Consider the following 25,761-nt stretch of genomic DNA (forward strand, 5'->3'; position numbering starts at 1 on the left):
AGAATATTTTTAAAAGAATGAGAATACACAGCTTGAAAAAAATCAATTTTTTACATTGAAATTGTTCTTTCTAAAATTATGCATATAGTAATTTCAAATATTACTTTATTTTCTTTATACACTTTTATGTCCAGCTAATCTGCCAAAAGAAGCTTTTTTAATCAAAAGTTTTAACTATTAAATATTTGAAAATAATTAATCAAAGACATGATTAACACATTGGTCTACCATTTTTTACCCATCCTGTTGACAGAGATATTAATTGATTTTAGAGGACAAGAATTATTAATACAAAAAGAAGTTTACTCCTTGGAAGAAAAACTATGATGAACCTAGACAGCATATTAAAAAGCAGAGACATTACTTTATCAACAAACATCCATCTAGTCAAAGCTATGGTTTTTCCAGTAGTCATGTATGTATGTGAGAGTTGGACTATAAAAAAAGCTGAGTACAGAAGAATTGATATTATTGAACTGTGGTGTTGGAAAAGACTCTTGAAAGTCCCTTGGACTGCAAGGAGATTCAACCAGTCAATCCTAAAAGAAATCAGTCTTGAAAATTTATTGGAAGGACTCATGCTGAAGCTGAAACTCCAATACTTTGGCCACCTGATACGAAGAACCAACTCACTGGAAAAGACCCTGATGCTGGGAAAGATTGAAGGTGGGAGGAGATGGGGTAGACAGAGGATGAGATAGTTGGATGGCATCGCCCGGACATGATGGAGATGAATTTGAGTAGGCTCCGGAAGTTGGTGATGGACAGGGAAGCCTGGCATGCTGCAGTCCATGGTGTCGCAAACAGTTGGACATGACTGAGCGACTGAACTGAACTGAACCTCTAACCCCAGTGCGCTGTGTAATTTTATAGAGATCACTCAACCTTTCTGGGACTGAACCTTACTCAGTGTGACAGTTTAAAGGAACTACAAAGCCTATTTAAATAACAAAGTGATATGTAAATATCAAATAGCATTGCTATTCTTTGTGAAGAAGCCAAGTAAAAATTGTGAAATGCATGCTGCTTAGTCATGTCTGACTCTTTGTGACCCTATGAACTGTAGCCTGCCAGGTTCATCTGTCCATGGCATTTCCCAGGCAAAAATACTGTAGTGGGTTGCCATTTCCTTCTCCAGGGGATCTTCCTAACCCAGGAATCAAAGCTGCATCTCCTGTGTCTCCTGCACTGGCAGGAATATTCTTTACCAGAGCCACCTAGGAAGAGTTCTTAGCTAGCACAACTTAAATACATGAGGGTTAAACTATATTACAGATTCAAAGTAAAGATTCCTGGGAAATTTTCTTTATCTTTTTTACATCAAGAAGAACAGAAAAAAAAAAAAGTCTATGTTATTTGGAGAATTACACAAATATGAATAGGTAAAAGTTCTGTTGAAACAATTCCTGTAAAACCAAGATGAATATTAGTATCCAAATTCTATAGCATTTATTTTTTTGATTCCTTAACCTTGGGTAACTTATTTAACATCTCTGAATTTCTTTTTCTTTATACATAAAATTAGTCCAATAATTTGATGCCACAAGAATGTTATAAGAATTAAGTATGAAAACCTTGGGAAAGCACCTGCCATATCCCAGTTGCATGACAGATGGTCATCTCTTCCTCCATGGACTCTGTTACTAACTGTTACATATTCAGAACTTGTGTATATTTTCAAAAACAGATTTACAGCTTCCAACGAGCAGAGATTGAAAAAAAAAAGGTATGTTTATTTTGTGAAATTTTTAACTCACATTGATTTCATTAGATGAAGAGTAGGATTTTATTACAGTAAAAGCAGAGTGACTGTTTTCTACTTTTAAAAATTTAAACTACTTAATGCATCATTAATATCTTGCTACTTACTAGAAACACCATTTGACTATTTTATTTTATTTATTTTTTTTCTATTTTAAATTCCCCAGCTTTGTTCATTCTACCTTATGGAATGATGATCTTATAGCTTCTAGACCTCAGAACACTTCTGCTTCACTCCCCTTGATCTGGTATCTACATACTGCCTTTTATATTGAGCACAGGTGATAACAGTATGTTTGTTCATCTTGTTTCCAATTCTCCTCCCCCCATTCTTCCTGGGGTACCCAAAATGAATAGTATTTTATTTTATGGAACATTGTCAGCAAAGGCAGCTTTAGAACAGGAACTATAAAGTTAAAAAAAAATTGTTGGTATACTTATATTTTTAAATTTATTCCATTGTTCTCTTAAAACTGACTTTCCTAAGTCACTCACTGCCCTGCTGCTGTTGCTGCTGCTAAGTCACTTCAGTCGTGTCTGACTCTGTGTGACCCCATAAACGGTGGCCCACTAGGCTCCTCTGTCCCTGGGATTCTCCAGGCAAGAATACTGGAGTGGGTTGCCATTTCCTTCTCCAATGCATGAAAATGAAAAGTGAAAGTGAAGTCGCTTAGTTGTGCCTGACTCTTAGCGACTGCATGGACTGCACCCTACCAGGCTTCTCTGTCCATGGGATTTTCCAGGCAAGAGTACTGGAGTGGGTTGCCATTGCCTCCTCTGACTTACTGCCCTACTCAATGTGTATTCCAAGAGACTAGGAGTCTTTGAGAGTTCCAAGCTTTGAATTCAGTGTAGCTGTGGGAGTAGACCACCCTTCCTTAAAAAGAATGAAGAAAACCCTTCTAAATCTAAATCAGGTCAGTGGCATTGTCAACTACAACACATAAAAGGGGAGTTCAGAATTCTTTAGTTACAGGACTATAACTTGGAGTCTTGGTCATAATATGAGGATGAGGGTGAATGGTTGATTAGATTTCTACAATTGATCAGTGAGATTGTCATGACTGGGGCATAAGGTTCCTGCATACGATTACAGGTAAGAGAGGAGCCTGACGGGCTACAGTCCACAGGGTTGCAAAGAACTGAACCTGACTGAAGTGACTGAGCACACATGCAATTTTCATTTAACCCTCAAGGTAAAATTCTTGGAAGAAACTGTCACAGATATTTCCCATATAGTTAAATAATCTAGTACTGACATAATTCATTTCAGATTTGTATTTAAAGTGTTATTTAAAAATAGTGTGACCAACTATTTTAGCACTAACATTACCTTTTGAATTGCATAGTAGTATCTTAAGTTCTGAAGCTGTTTATCTACTCTTTGTAGTTAAGATCACTTAAATGTTAATTGGGACTTCTCAGGTGGCTCAGTTGGTAAACAATCTGCCTGCAATTCAGGAGAGCCAGGATAGACTCCTGGGTCGGGAAGATCCCCTGGCCAAGTGAATAGCAACCCCTTCCAGTATTCTTGCCTGGGAAAACCCATGGACAGAGGAGCCAGGTGGGCTCTAGCCTTGAGGGGTCACAAAAAGTAGGACACAGCTAAGCAACTAATACTTTCACTGTTCAAGTGTTAATCACCTGTGAATCTGTAAATCACATGTTAATCACCTGTAAATATCTTATTTACCATTTACCAAAAATTTGCTATAGGTCCTATTCATATTTAGCCATGCTAGCAAAATCCTTCAAGTAAGGCTTCAACAATATGTGAACTGAGAACTTCCAGATGTACAAGCTGGATTTAGAAAAGGCAGAGAAATCAGTGATCAAATTGCCAACATCTACTCATCTACATAGAGAAATCAAGGAAATTCCAGAATAGCATCTACTTCTGCTTCATTGACTACACTAAAGACTTTGACTCTGCGGAACACCACAAACTGTCGAAAATTCTTAAAGAGATGGGAATACCAGACCACCTTACCTGCCTCCTGAGAAACCTTTATGCAGGTCAAGAAGCAACAGTTAGAACAGGACATGGAACAACAGACCGTTTCAAAACAGGAAAGGAGTACGTCAAGGCTATATACTGTCACCTGCTTATTTAACATATACAGAGTATATCAGGTGAATGCTGGGCTGTATGAAACACAAGCTGGAATCAAGATTGCTGGGAGAAATATCAATAACTTCAGATATGCAGATGAACACCACTCTCATGGCAGAAAGTGAAGAGGAACTAAAGAACCTCTTGATGAAGGTGAAAGAGGAGCGTGAAAAAACTTGCTTAAAATTCAACATTCATAAAATGAAGGTCATGGCATCTGATCCCATCACTTCATGGCAAAGAGATGGGGAAAAATGGAAACAGTGACAGACTTTATTTTCTTGGGCTCCAAAATCACCACAGATGGTGACTGCAGTCATGAAATTAAAAGACACTTGCTTCTTGGAAGAAAAGCTATGACAAACATAGACAGCATATTAAAAGGCAAAGACATTAGTTTGCCAACAAATATCTATATAGTCAAAGCTATGGTTTTTCCAGTAGTCATGTATGGATGTGACAGTTGGACCATAAAGAAGGCTGAGAGCCAATGAATTGATGCTTTCAAACTACGGTACTGGAGAAAACTCTTGAGAATCCCTTGGACTGCAAGGAGATCAAACCAATTAATCTTAAAGAAAATCAACCCTGAAAATTCATTGGAAAGACTGATGCTAAATCTGAATCTCCAATACTCGGCCAACTGATGCGAAGAGCAAACTGGTTGGAAAAGACTCTGATGCTGGCCAAGATTGAAGGCAACAGGAGAAAGAGGCAACAGAGAATGAGATGGTTGGATGACATCACTTACTCAATGGACATGAGTTTGAATAAACTCCCAGAGATAGTGAAGGGCATGGAAGCCTGGTGTCTGCAGTCCATGGGGTTACAAAGACTCAGACACAACTTGGCAGCTAAGCAACAACAACAAATACTTAGCCACGAGCCTTAGCTCACTGAATAAAAGCATAATTTAGAGAACACTGCTAAAAGTGCTTAAAAATATAATGTACTACATGTAGATTCTAGACATGAAAAGCAATGTTGTAAAATTAATTGGAAGCTAAAGGTATGGTAAGACTCTGTAGTAAAAGTCTGCAAAGTGGGGTTTCCTTTTTTATTTTTTTTTTCCATGAATACATTTACTTTTAAATGCTTAAGGAAAAAAAAAAAACCTAAAAATGTATCTTCCAGCCCCACTTTCTCCTCCTTCCCCACAAAGCTACCAGAACCTCTCTCATTAAGATCACTGCTGACTTCCTCATCTCCAACCCCTCCAGGCTCTTGTCAGTACTCATTCCACTGGAATAATATGGAGTATGAGGCAGCACTGTCCACCTAATTGACCAGCCATGCTTCTAAAAACTCACCCATTCCTGAATTTCCTTTTTTATTTTGTTGATCACTCTTTCTCAAGTTCCTCTTCTTCTCTCCTGGGTATGTTTTCTTAAGGTTCTGACTTTGATCCCTTTATTTTCTCTTGCTCTATAGCAGTTTAATCCTACATGAATGACTCTAATCATCACCTGTATATGAATGGTCATCATAGTTAGCTGTAATTCCTTAAGTTCTTATATTGTGTTGGTTGCTATAATCTCAACCTTATATTGAAAATACCTGAAATATCTTTAAAGTACTACGTGGATGTTCAGCTAGCACTTTATATTAATTCCTGCTCTAGAGTGACTCCTCTTTCCTCATATTTCCAATTTCTCCTAAGAGAACCACTATCCTCCCAGGCAGGCTTTTCAGGTGGTTCAGTAGTAAAGAGTCCACCTACCGATACAGGACACATGGATTTGGTCGCTGGATCAGGGAGACACCCTGGAGAAGGGAATGGCAACTCACTTCAGTATTCTCACCTGGAAAATCCCACAGACCTCTGAAGAGCCTGGCAGACTATAGTCCACGGGGTCACAAAGAGCTGGACATGACTGAGAGCTGAACATGTGCACACATACATCCTCCCAGGTAGAAGCCAAAACCATCAAAATTATCTTCTTTGCCTCCATCATCACCATCATCAAATCTGTTTTCAATTTCTGATCAATATATGCAGTCCATTTACAATTCTCCCATCTACAATTTTGTATTCTCATGTCTCATTCAAATTCTTACTTCTATATATGATATTCAATAACCTTTCAACTGGTCCTGCCTAAACTTTTTTCTACTCAGTTGACATATAGGTTCCAGATTAATACCTAGGAAGCAAAGCCGTGATGATGTCACTCTCCTACCCAAAACTGGTAATCATTTGCTATACTCGACTATATTTCAAAACTAAATTCTTTCATTTGACCATAAGGGCTACAACCTTGGTTTCAACTGTGGACCCAAACTCTCCCTTTTCCAAGGCCTATGCCCTCCAACTTGTTCTCACATGAGGCAATGTGTCCTGGAAAACACTTGGAAGTGTGTGGAGGCATTTTTGGTGACCACAAAGACTTGACTGGGGGAGGTGATGAGTGTGGACCCACTGCCCTTGATTCTGAGTTTTCTGCCACACAGAACCCCATTACAGTGACTGTCCCTACAACAAAGTATTCTTCTACCTAAAATGCCAAGAGCTCCCGTGAAGACACAATGTGGCACAGACAGATTCAGTTACTTACTTTTTTCAATTTCTGTTATAACTTTTCCATCTCCTCTGCTTAGAATGCCCTTTTCACAGTTTCCCAAATGTTCAAATCTTGTTCATCCTTTAAGACCTATAGAAAATGTCACTTTTCTGAGAGTCCTCCTGGAATTCCCTGACATGAATCTCTAGCTCCCACAGCATTTCATGTATTCTCTAACACAACTTTGTTTCTGCCTGGATAATACATTTCCCCTTTTCATTGGAAATGTAATATAGTAAAGCTCCATCTTTTTTTTCCTCTATAATTAGTACATTGTGGAGGTTTGCAAAGATCCTTTATGCTAACATGCCTAATATTACAGCATACACCATAAGTGTAAATGAGGGCTCCAGTACAGACTCCCTGGTTTGTGAATAATTCTGAAATTATTGCCTCTGTCTTCACTTCAAATCACTATTAGTTCTGGCTACTTACTTTTAAACCATTGTCTAACTTTGACCTTATGTCCCTAGTAAAATTTAATGACTATGACTTCTCAGTTATAATTTTTTGTATTGTCTTCCAGGACAATATAGCCTCATATTTTCTTAGAAGAAGCCCCAGCTGGTTGAACCCAGACCTTATTCCTGAGAGCTGTTTCAGTGGATAAGCATGAATCCTTACTCTCTGCTCCTTGTTTGCCCTCATTTCCTGGATGCTCCTGGTAAATGGTCACGAAATACTTGTTGAATTAAGAGATCCTTGGAGTGAATAAAAAGCTACCTGTGTATTCAGGACAGGATTTAGAACTATGATACCACAAAAAGATAGAGCTTAATTTCCAGACTTTAAGCAGCAGTATTCATGCAGCTTTTTCAGACACGTTTCACCACATAAATTTCACAGCATTTCAGAGAAGAGACTGATCCTAGGCTTCCAGTCTGAAGTCACCCTAGGCAGTCTTAAGGATCAACAAGCCAATCATAATCAGCTTTTAAAAGATGATTGCCTCATTTTAGCCTTTTTAATAGCCTTTCCTCACTTTTGGTTTCTAAAATCTTATATACTTTTTCTGTTCTCTGCAGAGAAAAGAAATAAATTAGGTATAATTGCAAGAGTTCTGTTACAACTCTCATAGGTACACTCTGGGATTCTTAAAGAATATGATAATTCTACATTGATTATTTGAGTCCTATATTGTTTAGTTGCAAACAAAACATTCATCATCATCACCTACAAGAAAATGGAAGAAAATATATGTTTCCCTAGAGCATGATATTTAGAAAATTAAGTGCTTCCATTTCATAGATATGACAGCTTCTCAATCACAAAAACAACAGCAGCAAAACCATACAAATCAGGACTAGCTTTTCCACTTGAAAGTGATAGCACGATGCCCTTCCTGAAACATGTACTAAATACAGTAACACATCAAAACTTAATCAGAACAAGCTGCTGCTATAACAAAATAACCCTGTCCATGCAGAAACAGATAATGCCAGTTACTTCACATAACTTGCACTTCAAGCAGACAAAGCATCATACTGGTACCTTTTATCACTTTGGTTAGAAATGATTAGAAATTGGGAATCTTTACACCTAGAGAGCAAAGAAGTATGAAGAACAGTGCTGGCTTTCAGTATCCGCCTGCCAACGTCTACAATGCAAAATAAGTTCATGCAGATGTAATCACTCACTCCATTAACATGTCCTGAGTAGCTACTATGAGTCAGGCATTACTATTAGGATATGTCAGGAGATCAAAAATTCCTACCCTTAGGGAGGTTTTATATTTCCATGTTTATATATAAATGCAGGTGATCTTCAGTGCACACCCTCCCCCAGATCCTTGGTTCTTTTCAACCTTCACAGTCTTCTGTGTCTGGGCCAATCTCAACCTTCCACACTACTTTTCAATATACCTAATAGATCTGATAGAGTGGCTGAAGAACTACAGGTGGAGGTTCATGACATTGTACAGGAGGCAGTGATTAAGATCACCCCCAAAAAAGAAATGAAAAAAGGCAAATGGTTGTCTGACAAGCCCTTAATAAATAGCTGAGAAAATAAAAGAAGTTAAAGGCAAAGGAGAAAAGGAAAGATATACCCATTTGAATGCAGAGTTCCAAAGAATAGCAAGGAGAGATAAGAAAGCCTTCCTCAGTGATCAATGCAAAGAAATAGAGGAAAACAATAGAATGGGAAAGACTATAGATCTCTTCAAGAAAATTAGAGATACCAAGGGAACATTTCATGCAAAGATGGGCTCAATAAAGGACAGAAATGGAATAGAACTAATACAAGCAGAAGATACTAAGAAAAGGTGGAAAGAATACACAGAAGAACTACACAAAAAAGATCTTCAGAACCCAGATAATCATGATGGTGCAATCACTCACCTAAACCAGACATCCTAGAATGTGAAGTCAAGTGGGCCTTAAGAAGCATCACTATGAAAAAAACTGGTGGAGCTGATGGAATTCCGGTTGAGCTATTTCAAATCCTAAAAGATGAAGCTGTTGAAAGTGCTGCACTCAATAGGCTAGCAAATCTGGAAAACTCAGCAGTGGCCACAGGACTGTAAAAGGTCAGTTTTCATTCCAAATTCAAAGAAAGGCAATGCCGAAGAATGTTCAGACTACCACACAATTGCACTCATCTCACATACTAGAAAAGTAATGCTCTAAATTCTTCAAGTAAGGCTTCAGCTGTACATGAACTGTGAACTTCTAGATGTTCATGCTGGATTTAGAAAAGGCAAAGGAACCAGAGATCAAAATGCCAACATCTGCTAGATCATTGAAAAAGCAAGAGAGTTCCAGAAAGACACCTACTTTTGCTTTATTGACTATGCCAAAGCTTTTGACTGTGTGGATCACAACAAACTATGGAAAATTCTTAAAGAGATGGGAATACCAGACCACCTGACCTGCCACCTGAGAAATCTGTATGCAGGTCAAGAAGCAGCAGTTAGAACTGGACATGGAACAGGCTGGTTCCAGATTGGGAAAGGAGTACATCAAGACTGTATATGTCCCCCTGCTTATTTAACTTATATGCACAGTACATTATGTGAAATGCTGGTCTGGATGAAGCACAAGCTGGAATCAAGATTCCCGGGAGAAATAATCAATAACCTCAGATATACAGATGACACCACCCTTATGGCAGAAAGTGAAGAACTAAAGAGCCTCTTGATGAAAGTGAAAAAGGAGAGTGAAAAAGTTGGCTTAAAGCTCAACATTCAGAAAACTATATAATGGCATCTAGTCCCATCATGTCATGGCAAATAAATGGGGAAACAATGGAAATAGTGAGAGACTTTATTTTGGGGGGCTCCAAAATCACTGCAGATGGTGACTGCAGCCATAAAATTCAAAGATGCTTGCTCCTTGGAAGAAAACTATGACCAACGTAGACAGACTATTAAAAAGCAGAGACATTACTTTTCCAACAAAGGTCCGACTAGTCAAAGCTACGGTTTTTCCAGTGGTCATGTATGGATTTGAGAGTTGGACTATAAGGAAAGCTGAGCACCAAAGAATTGATGCTTTTGAACTGTAGTGTTGGAGAAGACTCTTGAGAGTCCTTTGGACTGCAAGGAGATCCAACCAGTCCATCCTAAAGGAAATCAGTCCTGAATATTCATTGGAAGGACTGATGCTGAAGTTGAAACTCCAATAGTTTAGACACCTGATGCAAAGAACCGACTCATTGGAAAAGACCCTGATGCTAGGAAAGATTGAAAGCAGGAGGAGAAGGGGACCTCAGAAGATGAGATGCTTAGATGGCATCACTGACACAATGGACATGAGTTTGAATAAGCTCTGGGAGTTGGTGACGGACAGGGAAGCCTGTAGTGCTGCAGTCCATGGGGTTAAAAAGAGTCGGAGATGTCTGAGCAACTGAACGGAACTGAATATACAACCCTTTTGAAAAGTAATTATAGATTTTCAATAAGCAATTTATGGAAATATATCCCTAAGCATATGACTGAAAATAAACTAGATGCCTTTACAAACTGTTTTAGCTCTGTCTGGTCACTGGGAAACATTTGATGAAAGGGACAAATGGAAGAAGGCATAGCAAAACTCTATTAGATATTGATTCAACCAGAACAGAGTTTCAAAAACTTAACTAGATTTTGGAAAATTAAGCACCTGATTGAGTTTGCCCAATTGTAAGTGTATTCACTATAGGGGAAATTACTCACAGTTTTCACCATGCTCTTGGCTAATTAACAAATCTTATTTAAAATCCCAGGGACAGCAGAGCCTGGTGGGCTGCTGTCTATGGGGTCGCACAGAGTCAAACACAACTGGAGTGACTTAGCAGCAGCAATACCTCTACATCCAATAAACCAAAAAACATTCTCTTTCCAACATCTTTGACAAGGAATAACCTACTTGACTTCTGTTTAAAGATCACTTTCAGTGATTAGAAAATAGCTCAACTCTGTCTTAAAACAACTCTTTCTTTTTCTATTTATCCCTTAAACTGCAGGCCTGAAGCCACACAGTATCTGGACTTGGACATTCCTGTGCCAAGTACACTGGGAATTTCATCATATTCCACAAGCTAAGCACCATAACCATTTTAAAGCTATAAGATGGTCCTCATGTCATGCCACTGACTTATATGGTTGTGTCAGCTATAGTATATGTATATAAAAGTATATACTACATACCTATATAGTATGTGTCAATGTTTTTGATGAATATCAAAATAGGAGATACATAAATTTTGAATAATTTTACTTGAAAAAACTGAACTCTACTGACCTCATTTCACTATAGATCATGAAAATGCTTTTGATGGACCAGTATTTGAAATTCATTGAACTAGATAACAAATGTCCCTTTCAACTCCTGATGCTCCAGGTGCTTTAGATAAGTAATGTTTTTTTTCTATCCATTTGTGCAATAGATTTTATTTAACCTAAAGCCCTGACTCTATATTTACCCTTATTAAATTTTAGCTTATGAGTTTTCAAACATTAGTCCAAATTATCAACATGTTTTAGAACCTTGAATTCTATTTTTCTCACATTTGTGTCATATGCAAATATAAAATATATACTTTCAAATTAAACTTCCAAGTTACTTATTAAAAATGGAACAAGATTTCAGTTTTATCCTTCCAGCAGGTTAAGTTCCCAGATTAAGTTTCTCTTCTTTATATAAAGAGAGATTCATTAGAGGATCTCAAGATTGGGCAATAGAAGTGTGTGTGTGTGTGTGTGTGTGTTCAGTCACGTCCGACTATTTACAGCCCTATGGACTGTAACCTGCCAGGCTCCTCTGTCCTTGGGATTTTCCAGGCAAGAATACTGGAGCAGGTTGCCCTTTCCTGCTCCAGGGGATCTTCCTGACCCAGGGATGGAACTCCCGAGGCTCTTGCATCTCCTGTATTGGCAGGAGGATTCTTTACCACTAGCAACACATGGGAAGCCCCGTTAGAAGCCCTGTAGGCCAACTTCTTATCCTCTACATTGTCTAAATATCACTCTCCTTATATTCAAATGTCTGTGACATTGAGAAACTCCAAATCCCTCCTTTTCAACAAAGTCCAATTTCTTCCAGGGCAGTTACTGTAGAAAAAATCATTCTATATTGAGACAAAATTTTTATATTTCTAGCTCATGTTCATAGGTTGTAGTTCTGCCCCTTAGGGACCTTCAGAACAAGTCTTTCACATCAGAGCCCTTTGAAGATTTGATGATAGTGATCATGTTTCTCCATGTCTTAACCTTTTCCTGGCTAAAAATTCCCTGTTGCTTTTATGAGTTTTTTGTACAGCATAGTTTCAAGTCACGTCACCATTTCAGATATTCTCTGCTAAATTTCCTTCAGGTGACAGTCTTTTCAAAGTATGACATCTGTAAATGGGCAAAATATTACAGTTGTAGTTCTCTAGACACAGTAAAACCAACATGATCCAATTCACTGAGACCTAGGTGAATTCAATGGTATTTAGCAAACAGGAACTAAATGTAGCCCCATCATCAGCTCCTTTTGCCCTGTGTTTTCTCAACCTGACTTATTCCAAAATTAGTCTAATTTTAAAAGGAAATTAGTCCTGAATGTTCATTGGAAGGACTAAGGCTAAAGCTGAAACTCTAATACTTTAGCCACCTAATGTGAAGAACTGACTCATTGGAAAAGACCCTGATGCTGGGAAAGATTGAAGGAGGGAGGAGAAGGTGACAACAGAGAATGAGATGGTTGGATGGCATCAGCGACTCAATGGACATGAGTTTGAGCAAGCTCAAGACTTGGTAAAGGACAGGGAAGCCTGGTGTGCTGCAGTCCATGGGGTCACAAAAATTTGGATAAGACTGAGCAACTGAACTGAACTGAATATTAAAAGTAGGTTAGGTTTTCCTTCAAAATTAATAAAATACCTATTTCTAGTTAAAAACTTAGAATCCTTAAAGAAATAAAGTGAAATGTGAAAGTATTCCTCCTGTTCTATATCTCTAGTCTCACTTCTTGGAAGTAAACACTACTAAAATTTTCATGAGAACCTTTTGAAAAATGTCCTACAAGTACATAAACATATGGCTCAATCTTCTTTTTTTCACATAAGTGGGAAATAAGATACTCATCGGAAATGTACCTTTTCCTTGGTTATCTTGGGTATCTTCCATACTAAAATACATATTGAGCTGACATTACTTTAAACAACTTTTAACATTCTCCACTAACAGATATTTAGGTTGGCTCTAGCTCTGTCATTGCAGATAACAAACTTTGCTCATAACAAACAAATAAACCTTGCTCATAACAAACTGGTGTGCCAGAGTGGTAGGGATGGGGGGATAGGCAAAATAGGTGAAGGGGATTAAGAGGTACAAATATCCAGACATAAAAATAAATAAGTCACAGGGATACGTCATATAGTGCTGCAGTTCATGGGGTCACAAAGAGTCGGACACGACTGAGTGACTGAACTGATATAATGTAGTCAATAACATTGTAACAACTCTGTATGGTGAGAGATGGCAGCTAGATTTATTGCAGTGATCATTTCATAATATACAAAAATATCCAATCACCATTAATGCACCCAAAGTTAATATTCTATATCAAATTTAACACACTGAGGAAACCAGAAGGGAAAGAGACATGTGTACCCCAATGTTCATCACAGCACTGTTTATAATAGCCAGGACATGGAAGTAACTAGATGTCCATCAGCAGATGAATGGATAAGAAAGCTATGGTACATATACACAATGGAGTATTACTCAGCCATTAAAAAGAATACATTTGAATCAGTTCTAATGAGGTGGATGAAACTGGAGCCTATTATACAGAGTGAAGTAAGCCAGAAAGAAAAACACCAATACAGTATACTAAGGCATATATATGGAATTTAGAAAGATGGTAACAATAACCCTGTGTACGAGACAGCAAAAGAGACACTGATGTATAGAACAGTCTTATGGACTCTGGAAGAGGGAGAGGGTGGGAAGATTTGGGAGAATGGCATTGAAACATGTAAAATATCATGTATGAAACGAGTCGCCAGTCCAGGTTCGATGCACGATACTGGATGCTTGGGGCTGGTGCACTGGGACAACCCAGAGGGATGGTATGGGGAGGGAGGAGGGAGGAGGGTTCAGGATGGGGAACACATGTATACCTGTGGCAGATTCATTTCAATATTTGGCAAAACTAATACAATATTGTAAAGTTTAAAAATAAAATTAAATAAAAAAAAATAAAGGAAAAAAAAAACATAAAAAAGAACTTGCTTAGACATTTGTGCATGTGCACTCATGTGTCTGTACTATAAATTTCAAAAGTGGAATTAATGAACCTAAATGTATATGCATATTTTATTTCAATCAGATCAGATCAGATCAGATCAGTGGCTCAGTCATGTCCGACTCTTTGCGACCCCATGAATCGCAGCACGCCAGGCCTCCCTGTCCATCACCAACTCCCGGAGTTCACTCAGACTCACGTCTATCGAGTCAGTGATGCCATCCAGCCATCTCATCCTCTGTCATCCCCTTCTCCTCCTGCCCCTAATCCCTCCCAGCACCAGGGTCTTTTCCAATTAATCAACTCTTCGCATGAGGTGGCCAAAGTACTGGACTTTCAGCTTTAGCATCATTCCTTCCAAAGAAATCCCGGGCTGATCTCCTTCAGAATGGACTGGTTGGAACTCCTTGCAGTCCAAGGGACTCACATGCCGGGGACCAGCCCCAGCTGATCCAGGGTATTCGAAGGAGAGACGGCCTAGGCGACTATTTATATGCTAATTAGAGATATAGAGAACAATAGAATGAAGATAGCTCAGTAGGAAAATTCAGTGGAGAAAAGAAGCTGAGTAGCTTGGTTTACGCGGGAGACCAATAAAACTTCAAGACAAGAAGTTTGCACCACTTACGTAGGCCGCAGGCGCCCTCTCGAATAGCGGAAGGTGTCTCACCCTAGACTCCTTCTCGAGTGGGTCTTAGAAGCCCAGGCATGATTAGTAAGCGTGGTGGGTTCCGCGCTCAGATGGAGACTCAGCTGGAAGTTAAAAGGAAGAATGACATGGGGAGACCAAGCGCTGGTGAACAAGGCCCGTAGCTTTATTTTAACAGGGGCTTTTATACCTAAGTTACATAGAGGATAATAGGATGCAAAGTCAGCAGTCTTTGGTTCTTATCAAAACCAAGGTTTCTTTCCTGCAAATGTATCGTATACAAATGGTTTAGTGATTTACATCATCTTCTGGCCAGAAGGCCTACTAACATTTTATGACTCTTGACAAGGACTTATCAACAAAGACTTACTTTCTCTAAGAGTAATTATTTCAAGGTTTGGCACCATCTTCCAAAGATAAAATTGCATTCCTATAGGGTGGATGTGTAATGGGTTTACAACAAAGAAAGAATTTATTACCTTAAGGGTCTAAAGTTACTAACACCAAGGCCACTACTTATTTTTTCTACATACCCACTATTAATTGATACATATTCAAGGATACAATTCAGGGGATGTGAAAACTTGGCAACAAGCATTGACTCATCAATGAAATCCTTTACTAGTTTATTCTGACAGTTTTTAACTCTCTGAGAGGCTCTAAGCTATTTGAATATCTTAAGCTTCCCATGCCTCTCGAGGCTGGGAGACTGTAAACAATCGTATGCATAGCTGCAGGAGTCCGGGTAAACTTGTCAGGCGAGTTAGAGAGCCATCAGAGGGGTTTGAATTTAAACACTCCTAATTGCCCAGGAACTTTATTAATTGGAGCTGTAAGTTAACTCTTTGACACAGAGAGAGAGATGGTGGTAGGGGACAGCCCCCAGTAAAGTCAGAGGTGAGAGCACAAAGCAATAAAGTAGGCAGACTCTGGTTTTTTGGGGGGAAAATGCTCGAGAATATCCGGGGGAACTCCTGAGGCTCGATCCCGCCTTTGCGTATGCCGAGCCTCCTTCCTCATGACCTTTGTCACGAGTGGAATGCCTCACCGGCTCCCCGCACTCACAAGAGTCTTCTCCAACACCACAGGTTAAAAGCATCAATTCTTCGGTGCTCAGCCTTCTTCACAGTCCAACTCTCACATCCATACATGACCACTGGAAAAACCATAGCCTTGACTCGATGAACCTTTATTGGCCAAGTAATGTCTCTGCTTTTGAATATGCTATCTAGGTTGGTCATAACTTTCCTTCCAAGGAGTAAGCGTCTTTTTTAATTTCATGGCTGCAGTCACCATGTGTAGTGATTTTGGAGCCCCCAAAAATAAAGTCTGACACTGTTTCCACTGTTTCCCCATCTATTTCCTATGAAGTGGTGGGACCGGATGCCATGATCTTCGTTTTCTGACTGTTGAGCTTTAAGCCAACTTATTCACTCTCCACTTTCACTTTCATCAAGAGGCTTTTGAGTTCCTCTTCACTTTCTGCCATAAGGGTGGTGTCATCTGCATATCTGAGGTTATTGATATTTCTCCTGGCAATCTTGATTCCAGTTTGTGTTTCTTCCAGTCCAGCGTTTCTGATGATGTACCCTGCATATAAGTTAAATAAACAGGGTGACAATATACAGCCTTGATGAACTCCTTTTCCTATTTGGAACCAGTCTGCTGTTTCATGTCCAGTTCTAACTGTTGCTTCCTGACCTGCATACAAATTTCTCAAGAGGCAGATCAGGTGGTCTGGTATTCCCATCTCTTGAAAAATTTTCCACAGTTTATTGTGATCCACATAGTCAAAGGCTTTGGCAGAGTCAACAAAGCAGAAATAGATGTTTTTCTAGAACTCTCTTGCTTTTTCTATGATCCAGCGGATGTTGGCAATTTGATCTCTGGTTCCTCTGCCTTTTCTAAAACCAGCTTGAACATGAGGAAGTTCACGGTTCACACATATTGCTGAAGCCTGGCTTGGAGAATTTTGAGCATTACTTTACTAGAGTGTGAGATGAGTGCAATTGTGCAGTAGTTTGAGCATTCTTTGGCATTGCCTTTCTTTGGGATTGGAATGAAAACTGACCTTTTCCAGTCCTGTGGCCTCTGCTGAGTTTTCCAAATGCTGGCATATTGAGTGCAGCACTTTCACAGCATCATCTTTCAGGATTTGGAATAGCTCAACTGGAATTCCATCACCTCCACTAGCTTTGTTCTTAGTGATGCTTTCTAAGACCCACTTGACTTCACATTCCAGGATGTCTGGCTCTAGGTCAGTGATCACACCATCATGATTATCTGGGTCATGAAGATCTTTTTTGTACAGTTCTTCTGTGTATTCTTGCCACCTCTTCTTAATATCTTCTGCTTCTGTTAGGTCCATACCATTTCTGTCCTTTTTCTAGCTCATCTTTGCATGAAATGTTCCTTTGGTATCTCTGATTTTCTTGAAGAGATCCCTAGTCTTTCCCATTCTGTTGTTTTCCTCTATTTCTTTGCATTGATTACTGAAGAAGGCTTTCTTATCTCTTCTTGCTATTCTTTGGAACTCTGCATTCAGATGTTTATATCTTTCCTTTTCTCCTTTGCTTTTCGCTTCTCTTCTTTTCACAACTATTTGTAAGGCCTCCCCAGACAGCCATTTTGCTTTTTTTGCATTTCTTTTCTATGAGAATGTTCTTGATCCCTGTCTTCTGTACAGTGTCACGAACCTCATTCCATAGTTCATCAGACACTCTATCTATCAGATCTAGGCCCTTAAATCTATTTCTCACTTCCACTGTATAATTATAAGGGATTTGATTTAGGTCATACCTGAATGGTCTAGTGGTTTTCCCTACTTTCTTCAATTTAAGTCTGAATTTGGAAATAAGGAGTTCATGGTTTGAGCCACAGTCAGCTCCTGGTCTTATTTTTGCTGACTGTATAGAGCTTCTCCACCTTTGGCTGCAAAGAATATAATCAATCTGATTTCAGTGTTGACCATCTGGTGATGTACATGTATAGAGTCTTCTCTTGTGTTGTTGGAAGAGGGTGTTTGTTATGACCAGTGCATTTTCTTGGCAAAACTCTATTAGTCTTTGCCCTGCTTCATTCCATATTCCAAGGCCAAATTTGTCTGTTATATTGCCAAAATGGATCTTATACACATATACACATTTACAAACATGCATACACACAACATATATACATACATACACACAACATACAATTGGGGATGCACCCTAGACCCACTAACTCTGAATTTCAGGGTATACTATATAAAAAATACACAGTATAAAAAATAATTTTGTAGTACAGAGGTAGAGAATAAATTTTAGAACTTGTTCTTTGATGAAAAAAAATGTTAAGTTGTATTAGTCTTTTCTGACAGCTAAATCACATTGTCGATTCATACTGAGATTACTATCAACTAAAATTTCTAACCTTTTGGAGAGTAAATATTTACTAAGGTATGTTCACTCCATTATTTATTTTTAGATTTCTTTTATAGTGCCAAAAATATATGGTTTAATATTTTACCTATTCAGTATTCAGTTCAGTTCAGTCGCTCAGTCATGTCTGACTCTTTGCTGAATATAATAATATTCAGTCCATGTTTTGAATATTCAAATTCTTTATGACCAGACTCTTTCAGCTAATATAGTCCCTTTACCTTCTAACTTTCAACTGAAAAAGATTAAGACCATAATTATAAAATTTTATCCAAATCACTAGTAAAATACTGAAATGAGCTAGGCCAAGGGCAGATTGCAGCCCAGCAGTAGAGGTTAGCAACTATACATTAATCAGCCATTTTAATGATTTATTTTTTATCAATTACAATTCTAATTATAAGGTAATTTTTTACATTGTAAAAAAAAAAGAGAGATATGCCTAAAAGATGTTGCAAAAAATCTTATTTCAGTCTATGAATATAAAATGACTTAATATTCTAGAAACCCTGCCCATATATTGAACAAATAGTTATTGAGCATCCAATATATGCTGCATTTCTCTTAGGTATGTGGGATACAGGCAGTGAACAAGAAACAATAAATCACTGCCTTCATAAACTTTATATGTGAGAGTGGACAGTGTACAATAAAAAACTAACAAAATAATATAAAATATAATATCAAATTATAGTAGAGACTTTAAAAGAAATAAATATGGTGACATGATAGGTAACTTAGAGAGGCTGATGTCTGAGATGATATTCGAGCCCAGTTTTCACAAATTGAACATAACAGAAGCTGATCATATGGCCATATGAAAAAAACAAACTGGGAAATTACCAAGTATGAACTCCCTCAGGTGGTAAAAGCTTATTGTGTTCTAGAAAGAGAAAGGCCAAAGTGCAGAGATCTAACAAATGCAAAGGAAAATAATATGAAGTAGAGTTGACAGTTAGGCAGTAGAAATTTCATGTAAGTCTGAATAACTCATTAAAAGAACTTTGCATTTTATTGTAAAGGGCTAAGGAAAGCAACTGCTATGCTAAACATTTTTAAAATTGGGTTTTTATATGGGAAGTAGATTAGAAAGACATGAGTATGAGCATGGAAACCATGTAGGATATTTCTGTAGTCAAAGATAAAAATGATGAGGCACAGACTATGATATTTTTCATCCTGTTGACAAACAACATGAGGAAAAGTATATAGATTCAAGACAAATATTTTTGTTGAAACTTTTAGGGCTTGTTAATGGATTAAATAGGAAAACTAGCCATTAGATATAATTAAAATATGAGTTTCACTAGGACAAGAGTTTTGACTAATATATTTTCTTTACTGTTTACTCCCCAGCTGCATAAGTGATACCTACCACATAGCATATGTTCAATAAATATTTATTGCATTAAAAAAAAAGAAAAAGAAAGAAAATCTCTAGGTTTTTCCTCAGAGAAACTAGGTGAAAGGCCATGCTGTTAACTAAAATCAGTAAGACTGAAGAAAAGCAAAATGAGGCGGGGGTGCAACTATTAGGAGTTCCATTTGGCTATTTTAAGTTTTAGATGTCTTCTAGGTATAAATGTGGAGATGTAAAGGGAAAATTAAATATTTGAGTCTGGTCTTTAGGAAAGTTTTCTGGCCTATTGAGAAAAATTGGGATTCCATCAAAATATAGCCATGGACTTTATTGTAATTAATAACAAAAGAATATTAAAGAGTCTCTGAAGGACATTTAAAAAAAAGATCTGATTATGGGGATATATAAAACATGTTTATTAATGGAAATATTTAATATCTTGAAGGAGCCACTTTTCCTTAAAATAATCTAAAATCTAAAACATTTTAACAATTTCAATAAAAAATTCTAATATGTATTTTTATAGAACTTTTTAAGTAGATACTTAAAGTTACATAAAAGAGCAGAGCAGAACAGTAATACTTTAAAGAAAGAAACAAGGCATCTAAAATTGACTAGAAGATATCAAGATGTAACCAAAAGTCACAATTAAGACTGTAACTCTCCCTGACACCAAAAACAAGGATATGACACATGTACACAAAATTATAGGCTAATGCTATTGATGAACATAGATGTAAAAACCCTTGACTAAATATTAGCAAACCAAATTCAACAATACATTAAAAGGATCATATTCTGTGAGCAAGTAGGATTTATCCCAGGGATGAAAGATGGTTCAGTATTTTCAAACAATCAATGTGATATACCACATTAACAAATTGAGCAGTAAAAGGCATATGATCATCTCAATAGATGTAGCAAAAGTTTTTGACAAAATTCAACATTCATTTATGATCCAAAAAATCCAAAAAAAGTGGGTAGAGAGGCAATGCACCTCAAAATATAAAGGCCATACATGAAAAACTCATAGTCAACATCATATGCAATGTATGAAAAGCTAAAAACATTTCCTCTAAGATCAGGAATGAGGATGTACACTCTTGCCATTTTTATTAAACATAGGTTGGAAGTAATAAACACAGCATTCAGACAGGAAAAGGAAATGAAAGAGTCTAAATTTTAAGGCAAAAAGTAAAACTGCCACAGTTTACAGACAATAAGATCCAATATATGGAGAATCCTAAAGATGCTACAAAAATCTATTATAACTCATCAGTGAATTCAATAAAGTTTCAGGATATAAAATTAATATACAGAAATCAGTTGTGCTTCTATGCACTAACAGCAAACTAGAAAGAGAAATTAAGAGAATAATGCAATTTATAGTTGCATGACAAAGTATAAAACATTTAGAAATAAATCTAAGGAAATAAAAGACTCTTATTAGGAAAACTATAAAACACTAATAAATGAATTGAAGGAGACACAAAGAGATGCCTCTGCAATATCTTTATAAATCATGTTCTCGGATTGGAAGAATCATTAGTGTTGATAACGTGACCATACTACCCAAGGCAATCTACAGATTCAACGTAATTAATCCCAAAATACCAGTGGCATTTTTCATAAAACTAGAACAAATAATTCATTTGTATAGAAACACAAAAGAGTTCAAATAGCAAACATAATCTTGAGAAAGAAGAACAAAGCCAGAGGCATCATTCTTCCTGATTTCAAACTATATTACAAAGCACAGTAATCAAAACAGTATGGTACAAAAACAGATGAAACTTGCAAACATACAACATACAAAAACAGACACATAAGTCAGTGGAACATAGAAAAGAGCCCAGAAAAAAAAAAATTACACTTATGTGGCAATTAATCTACAAGAGGAGAGGCAAGAATATACAATGTGGAAAAGTATACCTTCTTTAATAAGTTGTATTGGGAAAACTGGACAGCTACTTGCAAAAGAATAAAGCTGGACTATTTTCTCATACCATATATAAATTCAAAATGGATTGAAGACTTAAAGGTAAGACCCCAAACCATAAACCTTCTAGGAAAAAAATGTAGGCAGGATGCTCTTTGACATCAGTCTTAGCAATATTCTGGGGATATGTATTCTCAGGTAAAGAAAACAAAACCAAAGATAAACAAATGAGACTACATCAAACTTAAAAAGCTTTTGTGCAGTTAGGGAAACTATCAACAAAATTAAAAGCCACATACTGAATGAGAGAAGATACTTGCAAACAAAATACTCACTAAGGGCTTAACATCCAAAACAAAGAACTCATAAGACTCAACAACAAAAAAGAAAGAAAGAAACAACCCAATTAAAAATGGGTAAAGAACCTGAATAGACATTTTTTCAAAGAAGTATGCAGATGGCCAACAGGCACATGAAAAGATGCTCAGTATCACTAATCATCAGGGAAATGCAAATTGAAGTCATGAGCTATTACTTCACCTGTTGTAATAACAAGTGTAGGCAAGGACGTAGAGATAAGGGACCCCTTGTGCATTATTTATGGGAATGTAAATTGGGTAGCCACTATGAAAAACAGTAGGGGGGGTTCCTCAAAAAATTAAAAATAGAACTACCAAATGATCCAGCAATTCTACTTCTGGAATTTTATCCAAAGAAAACAAAAACATTGGTTTAAAAATATATATATCTGAGAATTCCCTGGTGGTCCAGTGGTTAGGACTCACTCTTTCACTGCCGAGGGCATGGGTCAGTCCCTGGTTCAGGAAGTAAGGTACCAAAAGCCATAGTACAGCCAAAAATTTTTTTTAATTAAAAAAAAAGTTAAAAAATGAAAAAGATATAGGTATTCCTATGGGCTTCCCTGGTGGCTCAGAGGTTAAAGCCTCTGCCTGCAATGAGGGAGACCTGGGTTTGATCCCTGGTCAGGAAGGTCCCCTGGAGAAGGAAATGGCAACCCACTCCAGTATTCTTGCCTGGAAAATCCCATGGACAGAGGATCCTGATGGGCTTCAGTCCACAGGGTAGCAAAGAGTCAGACACAACTGAGCAACTTCACTTTCACTTTCATGTTCATTGCAGCATTATTTATAATAGCCAAGATTTTAAAGCATTCTAAGTGTTTTTATCAATAAATGAGTGAATAAAGAAGATGTTGTACACACACACATACAACAAAAACACAATGGAACACCGCTGCTGCTGCTAAGTCACTTCAGTCATTTCCAACTCTGTGCAACCCCATAGATGGCAGCCCACTAGGCTTCTCTGTTCCTGGGATTCTCCAGGCAAGAAGACTGGAGGGGGTTGCCATTTCCTTCTCCAATGCATGAAAGTGAAAAGTGAAAGTAAAGTCGCTCAGTTGTGCCCGACTCTTAGCGACCTTATGGACTGCAGCCTACCAGGCTTCTCCGTCCATGGGATTTTCCAGGCAAGAGTACTGGAGTGGGGTGCCATTGCCTTCTCTGAATGGAATATTACTCAGCCATAAAAATTAATTAAACCTTGCCACTGTAATAACATTGATAGACCTAGAAGGAATATGCTAAATGAGATAAGTCAAACAGAGTAAGGTAAGTATCACATGATTTCACTTATATATGGAATCTAAAAAATAAAGTATAATTGGTAAAGGATCAACTTTTTAATACAGGATGATAGCCCAGTGGTTACCACTGTTTAAAAAAATAGATTCAACCTCCTGTTAGACATAAAAATAAATTTCAGATAAAATAAAGATTTAAATGTTAAATAACAGTATTTACTATTTTAAAAAGAAAATATGGGGACTATGTAACCCTTTTGTTGGAAGAATTTCTTGACAAAGCCCAAACCAACATACCATGGCACAGAGTAGATGCTCAAATGTCTAATTAAAAAATTAAAAGATGAATCATATGTTCATATTATAGTTCTTAAAATACTTTAGGATTAAAATACTATATTCAAAGTTAAAGGAAAAGCCACAGTCAACAGAAGATATTTTTAATAAATCTAAGCAGTGCAATAAAAACAAGCAATTAAAAATCGTCAAAGGGTTTAAGCAATTCAGACTTCTAAAGCCAAATGGTTAATAACTGTTTCTTTAAGTGTTTTCTTGAGTAATCATAAAAAAGCATAAATTGAAACCAATGAGATATACTGAATACTATTCAGATTCAAAAGACATTTCAAAAGTGACAGCATCAAGTGTTATCTACAATATGGAGAAACGAAAACTCAAACTACTGAGGGGAATGTAAGTGATTCAGCCACTTCAGACGCCTATTGCACAGTTCTGTTGCCTATGGGACCTCAGAGAAAACTGACCTCAGTTATGAGATCTCAGTTGCTGGTCCTCTAGATTGTACTTCAGCCAGTTTTAATTTGTTAATCAGCATTAAGTCTAAAGAAGCAGTCACCTTACTATTTCTTAAATATTCTTACAGATGAAATCATTGGCAAAGCAAGCAAGAATTTCACACACATTGTGCTTTTAGTAAAATTAGAATTCCAGCAGAAGTCCAGAGACTTGAAATTTCTAATCATTATTATATTTCACATCTTTACAACTACTGTGGTTTTAATTGGGAAGTAATTATCTACATCACTTGTTGCATATTCTAAGGCAACAAAGGATTGACCTTATGTGTATCCTCAGTTCAGTTCAGTTCAGTCACTCAGTCGTGTCTGATTCTTTGTGACCCCAAGGACTGCAGCACACCAGGCTTCCCTGTGCATCACCAACTCCCAGAGTTTACTCAAACTCATGCCCATTGAGTTGGTGATGCTATCCAACCATCTCATCCTCTGTTGTCCCTTTCTCCTGTGTATCCTGAATCATAGTTTTGAGACAATTACTCATCTAGAAATAATTCCTAAGCAATATGTTTCTCTTTGGATTTTAAAAAACTCCTGAATTCCAGACAAGACAATATTTCTTGGCTTTTTTCAAACTCATGCCTTCTTTTGATAAAAGAGGAAAAAAAATTCTTTTTCATATGATTTGAGATTTCAAATTAAATAATGACTAAAAATAAATCAGATCTGTTGGACAAAACACTGCTTTGATTTCAAACTATATCTTTCAGAAAATTCTAAGATGGTCTCTCAGGAACTGTTACAAGAACCAGGTTTTAAATAAAGAATGAAGTGCTTAGTAAAGAGTAAACTATGACCTTAGGATGAGTCATTTTATATTTTTAAAATATACATTTTAATGTTTCCATATGTATGAAAGTCTTCAGCATTACACATAATTTTTTTTAAATTTTATTTTATTTTAAAACTTTACATAATTGTATTATTTTTGCCAAATATCAAAATGAATCCGCCACAGGTATACATGTGTTCCCCATCCTGAACCCTCCTCCCTCCTCCCTCCCCATACCATCCCTCTGGGTCGTCCCAGTGCACTAGCCCCAAGCATCCAGTATCGTGCATTGAACCTGGACTGGCAACTCGTTTCTTACATGATATTTTGCATGTTTAAATGTCATTCTCCCAAATCTTCCCACCCTCTCCCTCTCCAACAGAGCCCATAAGACTGTTCTATACATCAGTGTCTCTTTTGCTGTCTCGTACACAGGGTTATTGTTACCATCTTTCTAAATTCCATATATATGCGTTAGTATACTGTATTGGTGTTTTTCCTTCTGGCTTACTTCACTCTGTATAATAGGCTCCAGTTTCATCCACCTCATTAGAACTGATTCAAATGTATTCTTTTTAATGGCTGAGTAATACTCCATTGTGTATATGTACCACAGCTTTCTTATCCATTCATCTGCTGATGGACATCTAGGTTGCTTCCATGTCCTGGCTATTATAAACAGTGCTGCGATGAACATTGGGGTACACGTGTGTATGCCCAGCAGTGGGATTGCTGGACCACAAGGCAGTTCTATTTCCATTTTTTTAAGGAATCTCCACACTGTTCTCTATAGTGGCTGTACTAGTTTGCATTGACAAATTCTTAGAAAAGTACAACTTTCTAAGACTCGACCAGGAAGAAATAGAAAATCTTAACAGACCCATCACAAGCATGGAAATTGAAACTGTAATCAAAAATCTTCCAGCAAACAAAAGCCCAGGTCCAGATGGCTTCACAGCTGAATTCTACCAAAAATTTAGAGAAGAGCTAACACCTATCCTGCTCAAAGTCTTCCAAAAAATTGCAGAGGAAGGTAAACTTCCAAACTCATTCTATG

At 37.3% G+C, this 25,761-nt stretch overlaps 1 protein-coding gene across 5 annotated transcripts in view; it reads right to left on the reverse strand.

The window, feature by feature from the left end:
• CTNNA3 (catenin alpha 3) overlaps positions 1–25,761 on the reverse strand; it is a 1,922,060-nt gene that overhangs the window by 719,955 nt on the left and 1,176,344 nt on the right. The window lies entirely within an intron of this gene.

This window comes from Bos javanicus, chromosome 28, assembly GCF_032452875.1.
Source record: "Bos javanicus breed banteng chromosome 28, ARS-OSU_banteng_1.0, whole genome shotgun sequence".
Taxonomy (NCBI): Eukaryota; Metazoa; Chordata; class Mammalia; order Artiodactyla; family Bovidae; genus Bos; species Bos javanicus.